Below are 7,648 nucleotides of genomic sequence, written 5' to 3' on the forward strand. Positions count from 1 at the left end.
TTTTTGGTGTAATAAGCTGCTTTGCCAAACTCTCTTGTATGTTTCATAATTATAACATCTGCATATTCATTGATGATATGGTTTGCTTTATTTGTTTTCAGGCAGCAGAAGCAGAATTCACAAAAGCATAATGTAAATATACAATTTAGTTGATATGGAAATAATTTTCAGCTGAATGCAATTGAAATATAAAACGTGACCCACTGCAATACATGGGACAAGTTTGTCAGTTTATTATTAGGGGAAAAAATGTGTTTTGGACAGGTATATATCCTTATTGGGGTAGAGTGAGATGATCAAGTGAAATTTATAGAGGAAATTTTTGATGAACTTGATGAATAGGTTATATTTTCCAAATTTTCATTATTCATGTGTATACTTAGTGAATAACATTTGTGTTCCTGCTTTCCTTAATCTTATTCCTTAACGAATAGTAGCTCTACAAGGATGAAAGCTGGCAACAAGACAGTTAATTACAACATGTATCTTCTCTGGGGAGAGTAATATAGTCTGTTTACTAGGTAAGAGAAGTCTACTTATGAATTTGTGGCTACTGATTTATTTGGAATTTTCCTTCTACCTTTTATCTCAGTTGAGATCCTTTAGCTTAGTGAAACTGCAGGTGCATTTCTTCCATTTCACTAGTTTCTGGGAGTGGGATTGTTAATGGCGTTCAAAGCTTTCCTTGTGAGGGAGAAGGGAAAGAGATTTGTCTGTTATCTTCAGGCTGTCTCATACAGTAACTTCCTATTCCAAATTACTATTTTGCTAGCTCAGTTTGAAGTGCTTCATGTTTAATCACTGTAATATAATTTTGGTTAAGCTGTTGCAGATTTCCCTGTTTTGTCTCTGCTGAGAAGGCCTACAGTATTCACAAGAGGAAATACTGTTTTGACTGAAAACCATTATCCACACCAGGAGAGTTGTAACTACACGCCGGGGGAACTATGAAAAAAAAAATAAATATATGGTGTATTCTCATGAGACTTGGAAAGACAGTGTCCCTGCTCAGGCACAGCTAGGGTTGATATCATGAGAGTGCAACAGCTAATGACTACCAGGCTCAGGATGGGCTCTGGGATTACTGCATCTAACTTGTTGTTCTGATAATACTTTGTGTTTTATAGTCATTCAAACAAGTGAATGCTTGGACACATTAAATATTTTGGGTTTATACACAGCTTAAAGAAAAGTCGAATTTTGTTGTTTTTTTTTTTTTGTTCTGGCATATTTATTCTGACATGGCTTCAGCAGAGAATGTGCATATTATTAGAGCATCACTGCTTTTATTTAAGTCAATTTGCGTTATTGCTACTGCCAAAAGTATGCGTGGGCTAAGGGACTTTCAGTTTGACTCATGTTTAAGAGGCATCAAAAGCCCTTCTAATTCCTCCGGTGTGGAATGTTTATATATTCATTTTGGGAGATTCTGGGGGGGACGAGGAGGAGGAAAAAAAGTAGGAAAACATTTGATTTTTTTTAATTCTTTCTAGAAATTCATGATAAAGATATATTCAGCATTCCTAGAACTTTCCTGAGATGATTCTGTACTGCTGCTTTTTGAAGCACAGCAAGTTGACTGTTAATTGAACTTAATGCTGATTCGAGAACTGAGATGAATAAATTTTGCACACCTTTGAGATATGTGTCTATTCCATTTCAAAAACAAGAATGTTAGCTGTTCCATTGTTGTTCTTGAAAACATGCATAGACAAGAATTAAGATCCTAAGCAATGAATTGTTTGCCCAGTGGAACTCCTAGAATTAAATGTGTGTAAGAGACAATGTTGGGCATTGTAATATTTGTTTGCTTTTTTCATGTTTTTGTTTTACACTGTGGTAAAAGAATATGTTTCTTTAAATATTTTTGTCAGCATATTCTGATATATATGTAAATTTCTGTTACTTTTATCTTTATCACTTCAGATAGCATCCTCTCAAGTTCTTAAATATGCTACCTTTAAGAATTGAGCTCTAAAGGTCAGGTTAGATCTTCTTCCTCTTAATTTTATTCCTCTTTTCCTCCTCATTAATGCTTCCCCCAGATAGATTAAATAGAGGTATTTGGGTGAATATTCATTTTTTACTGTTGCAAATCTTCATATTTGAAGGTCATTACCATCTTGTCCTATAGAATTTGTGAGGTTCTTGAGAGGCATGCTTTCTAGATATATCTAGAAGATTTTTGAATAATTTTTTAGCAAGTTAATATTTTGAATACACAGAACCTTTCCTGAAACACAGTGTATTATTTTGCATGAATTTTTGGTGTATATCATACTTTATTCTATTCAGTTTTCCATTTTCTGTGAAGCCAGTAACTAATTATAAACAGGTTTGATGATGGAGATTTAAATGCAAAATAACTGTTAGTGTTTCTAGTATATAGAACACATTTTCTTTTTTGACTGGATGTGTGACTGTAGCCAGCCATGCTGGGACTGTGACAAGTTACAGTTCTGTGTCATTCATCTCCCATGACATCCTTTTTATGGGTGGTAGTGGTTATCCCTTTGTCTTTAACTTAAGTACCTCTTATGATATTGCTTTGACAATGAGTGGCAGTCCATATAGAAAGCTGAGGATCTTAATCCTTGTTGAAGTGATCTTTTAGTTGAGATGATTTGCTGTCTTGGAGTAAATGTATAAAATGACTCAAGTTCAAGTAATTGTTCTAACCTGGATGAGGAAAAAAGAGCAGGAGTTTTATGTTACAGGAGAGAGGAATAAAAGTAAGATTTTTTTTTCTACTTCCGAGATTCATGTTGTTGGGAGGATTAGAAGCTAAAGTTTTTCCTTTTGTCAGGCTCTGTTCTGTGCTACTGTTGGATATTTCTTATATTAATGCAGTGAAAATTCTCACCCTATCATTAATTTACCCCAGTGTAAATTTCCATGAAATTGTTGCATGCCTGTGAGAGCTCTGGTAACTAGTTATGTGGCATTTAAAGCTGATTTTTGAGGTTTATACTGGTTTCCCAAGTCTCAAAGTCTACAATGCCCGGTGAGCTTTTTTTAGTTTTCCCTCACCTTTTGTCATCTTTCTTGACTTTTAGAGAGTTTTAAAGGTCACTGTTATCCCAGACAGTACCCATTTTCCTTTTCTGCAGAATATGCTTGTCAAAAATACTTTCTTAAACACAGCAATCAGTTTCCTTAGGAACCCATACACCTCAATTTGTCCTAAGAATACTGAAAAGGAATCTAGAATATAGTTTTTTCCTCTCAAGATTCTTTTTTTTGTCTACATCAATTGCTACCACTTTTAACAGAATCTGTACTGCAGAAGAGAACACTACTTAGAAAATAGAGCATGCATTTGGTACAGAAATGATATGTGAAATCCTGTCTAGAAATCAAAATAAAATAGAATTTGTCATTTACATGCTATATTTGATTCAATTCATAATTATTATCCTAGCAAATTGCCTTTTTAATTTTAGTATAAGTGATTAAAGTTTAGCCATTTGAATGACCTATGTAATTGCGGATGTATTTTCAGAAAATGCTTCTTTTTTTGATGGGAAGGATTTATTTGATCTGTGAGGAATATTGGTTCTGTAACTGAGCTACTGCCTAAGGGAAAATTGAACACAGGAGATATTCACATGCTCTTGTGTTCGTGTATCAACATTCTCCAGGAAGGGTAATCTCAAATGTAAGCAAGGTTACTCCAGAAAAGAGTGTAATGTGAATAAAGCTTATAGTGAGAGAACAAAATGAAATTTAAGATGTGGTTGAAGTTGGTGCTTTTTTTTCTTTACAAACCGAAACTAAAAAACCTTCTCATGCTAGTGTTGTCATTTGGTTTATCTTATAAGAGCAGAAATCAGGGTTTTGATCTGTAAAAATCTGTTTGTTTGTTTTTTTTAACTAAGTTTAACATGTCAGAGAACACCGTGTTTACCAATTTGAAGAACAATCATTAGGCTCAATATTTTTAACCCTATTACACAGCAGCAATTCTCATACAGTGACAGTAACTTCCCTGGGGAGGATCACATCTCTACCAAGTGAAATCAAAGCAAATTCATGGAATGTCAACAGTATCTTTCCTTTGTTGATTTTCTTGAGACTTAGTGCAATCATAACCTTGTAGAGAGGATTCATTCATGAAAAGGAAATAGGGATTCTGAGAAGTTCAGACTTTCATAACTTCACGTGTCTGGAAAACTTAGTCTTGATTTGTTCCTTACTTTTATGTCCCTAAGGATCTACCTTACTACCTGTCTAGGATTTCTTTCTTTCTATGTTACTTTTCAGTGTTACTTCTCAGTGTTTACTGTGCTTGAAGCCTTTGTAAGTGTTCTGATTAATCATTTCATGTCCTTCAGCACTTTTGCTACAATGGAAGTTTTCTCAGGGAACTACAGGAGGAGACACTTGAAAAAATTTTAAAGAGCAGATTCATCAGTCCCTTGGTTTCTAGTTTATCTAGAGAGCACAGAAATTTGTGCACTACCTTATATTATTCACCTCACAACAAATATGTATGAGGAATAGGTGTAAAGTGCACTGAGGTGCTCATGGAGAGATTCTTACCAAAGTGACAGCTGAAGTTAAGTAAACATTAATACCAAAATTATACTACAATCTCTTAAGTGTTCAGGTAACTCATGGGAGTGGATGCAGGCAAATAACACACTCAATATAGAGGATATCAAGAAAACTACTAATGCTATGACACTATTAACCAAATGTAATATCGGATCTCTCCCACTGTCTACTAAGTTATGTAGAGATTTGCACATCAGTACATGTCTGAAAAAGTAACCATGCTTGCTAAAATAGGAGAATTTCCTCCTTTTTTGTTGTGTTGCTTTTTTTCTCAAGTTATAATTTATCAAAAAGAGTATTTTTGTGTTATAACAAGTGTTGTGTAATTTAGCTTACAGGACTTAGCAAGTCACCCAGCTGTGAATGAGTTTTCAATACTAGAGCAGCATGCTGCTATACACTAATGTATATTGCCAGTTTTTTTTTTTTTTGAGGGGGGGCACATGAGAATAGGCAAATGAGATGTAGGTATGATCTCTGATTAATGTTACTCAGTTCTTCAAATACATTACTGAAAGCCTGGGTGAAGTTACATTTACATGTAAATTATTGCCTCAGTTTCAAGCATATGTAAGATAGATTTCAGGTATTCAAGAGAACATGGATGTTTTCTGTTGAATTAGTCAGTAGGTAATACTGCAGGTTGATAACATTACAGGATAAATTGTTGATGGAGCAAAAGCTTTTTTGCATATAAGGAATAAAGTTTGTTTTCCTCAACTCAAGAAATTGTCTATCCTGACCACTAGCTAAGACTTTTAAATGAAAATTCCATTCTTAATTTTCTAAATAATGCATTTCCTGATCTTGACTCTGTTTGTCTCAAGCACAGTAGAGAAGCAGTTCTAGATTAAAACTAGATTTGTTTTAATTTGTGAAATTACATGGAAAGCTGTGGTTTTCATGGGTGCGCATCCAGGCTTGTCAGATTATTTCCTCTTTTTGTAGGAGCCTGTAATTACTTTCCCACTTAACTTGAATGGAGAAATCTCTCAGATGTTACTGAGCTTCACTGATCTTATCCATGCTATAAAAAGAAATTAAGTTTTATTCCCATTTTTTACATATAAGTAGAATTATTCAATATAAAGATTGATATTATCAAATTCTGTTTTATTTCTGGATTTGCTTTTAATTCATGTCAGCTGTCAAAGCTTTTGCAGTACTGTACTCTATAGTATGCTTTGTCTTGAAATTTGAAATGAGTGGCAAAAAGGTATTTTGCAGATCTAAAGAAATGTGGGACTGTGTGTTTGTATCCTTTCCTATATACTTCTAGTAAAGTACCTGTTTTGGCCTGAAAAAGTAATCTGTATTCTGTCAAGTATCTTACCAAAAAGTTCTAACTGCGTACTCAATGGAATTTTATGTCATTTGCATGAAACCTTTCAGAGATCTTTCCTTTCGTCTTCCAGTCAAGCTGTACAGCTGTAAAATAGTACAAAAGCTATTCTGTTTTTTTCCTCCATTGGAAAAATTGGAGGAAAAATAAGACATGATTTTAGTTATTGAGACTATAGGTTGTTACCTATTTTATTTCTTCTCAGAAATGGAGCTACAGAAGTAGTCTTAAATCTTAGACTGTCTTTCAGAAAAATGCTCTTAATCAACAAAAGACATCCCAGGGAAGATTACAGGCAATCAGAGAATAGGTTTTATGAATAGTTCTTGTGAGTAAATACATATGTATGTTTATATATTTGCATATGAGAGAGCTGATCTGAAAATATTACCTCCTATTTTATTAAGTTGACTTGTGACGTCAGAGGCAGATGTTGGCAATAGATGTTGAACCTTCTCTCCAATATTCTTGTACTTTTTGCTGACTGATGACAGCAGAGGGGAAGTCTGAGAAAATGGCAGCTGACGTGGAAGTGCAAAGGTGTGGAATTGAATTCCTGTCTGCAGGAAAAAAAAAAAAAAAAATGGCACTCACTGGCAATTATCAATACTTGCTGAATGTTTCTAAAGCCCAAACAATGAATGCGAGCGCAGTGTGGTGGTGGGTGGTGCATATCAGCAATGGTGACCGTGACAATGGGTCGCTTGTATTGGCGCAGATGTTTATGGCGTGGCATCCAGGCTCTTCTTTGTCACTAGTGGAAAATACATACTGATCCTGCTGACTGCGTTGAAAAATGATGTACTGTACCTGACTATTTGATCTATCAAATAGTGTTATTGTACTTTTTTTATCACTTGAAGTTTCTATGGAAATAAATAGGGGACATGACTTTCAGAGTAACATGAGTATATGCACATACATATGTTCTGTCTGTACTGTATTTCAATTAAATTCCACAGAGATTGTAAGGCAATAAAAAGGCAGAATGTAGTGATGATACATTTAGAAAAAGATTGTGAAAATAAAAATCTGAACAAAATAAGAAATGCCTCTTACGATTTAGCAACCCTTTACTATTAACAAGTGTAGTAGTCAGTTATGATATTTCCTAAGAAACTAAAGACAAGAATAGCTTAATGCTTTAACTCCTTCTTGAGGAAATACTTCTGTTTAGCTTTTGGAAAGGCATTAGATATAATGATCAACTATTCAGTTGCATATGTGTTAATTTCTATTGAGCATCAAAGCGTTCTGCCAATGCTTCTTGCATAACTAGCAGTTATCCTGAACTGCTAACAGTATAATACCTGCTAGGTATTAGGTTAGATATAGTTCATATTATTCCCCTCCATATTTGAGGATGAAGAAGATTCACGTACAAAAATGAGGTGAACAGTTTTTGTAATAAGTAGATTGCATTGCAATTCAAAAAGTGATATTGATTGACAGTGACAAGATCTGTAGGTCTCCATTGACTCAACTGATTCATCTTGCTTATTGAGCAACTGTCCACATTGTCTGCGAGCTGAAAATTCTCAACTTCTGCTTCCAAAAGAATCCTGAATCCCCTATTGCTCAAGTTAAGTAGCTTTATTTTTTATGCTTGATTTATAGTCTTACATTTTGCAGGCAATGAAAGACTCGTGACCTTTTGTGTTCTAGCCACAAGAAAAAGTTTCATTAGTATAGATGTGTGTTGCAAAGTGACTGAGGTTTAGTTAGAGTACTTGTGATTATATTTTAGAA

The 7,648-nt window shown here is 34.3% G+C and overlaps 1 long non-coding RNA gene across 1 annotated transcript in view; it reads left to right on the forward strand.

Annotated features, from left to right (window-relative positions):
* The window catches only part of LOC109367139, a 4,272-nt gene extending 226 nt beyond the window's left edge, over positions 1-4,046 (forward strand). Inside the window, exons 2-3 of the long non-coding RNA XR_002113900.1 lie at positions 435-521; positions 824-4,046. This is a non-coding gene — a long non-coding RNA (uncharacterized LOC109367139). The remainder of the gene's footprint in view (positions 1-434; positions 522-823) is intronic.
* Positions 4,047-7,648: the final 3,602 nt, after the last annotated feature.

Source organism: Meleagris gallopavo, chromosome 4 (assembly GCF_000146605.3).
Source record: "Meleagris gallopavo isolate NT-WF06-2002-E0010 breed Aviagen turkey brand Nicholas breeding stock chromosome 4, Turkey_5.1, whole genome shotgun sequence".
NCBI classification, from domain to species: Eukaryota; Metazoa; Chordata; class Aves; order Galliformes; family Phasianidae; genus Meleagris; species Meleagris gallopavo.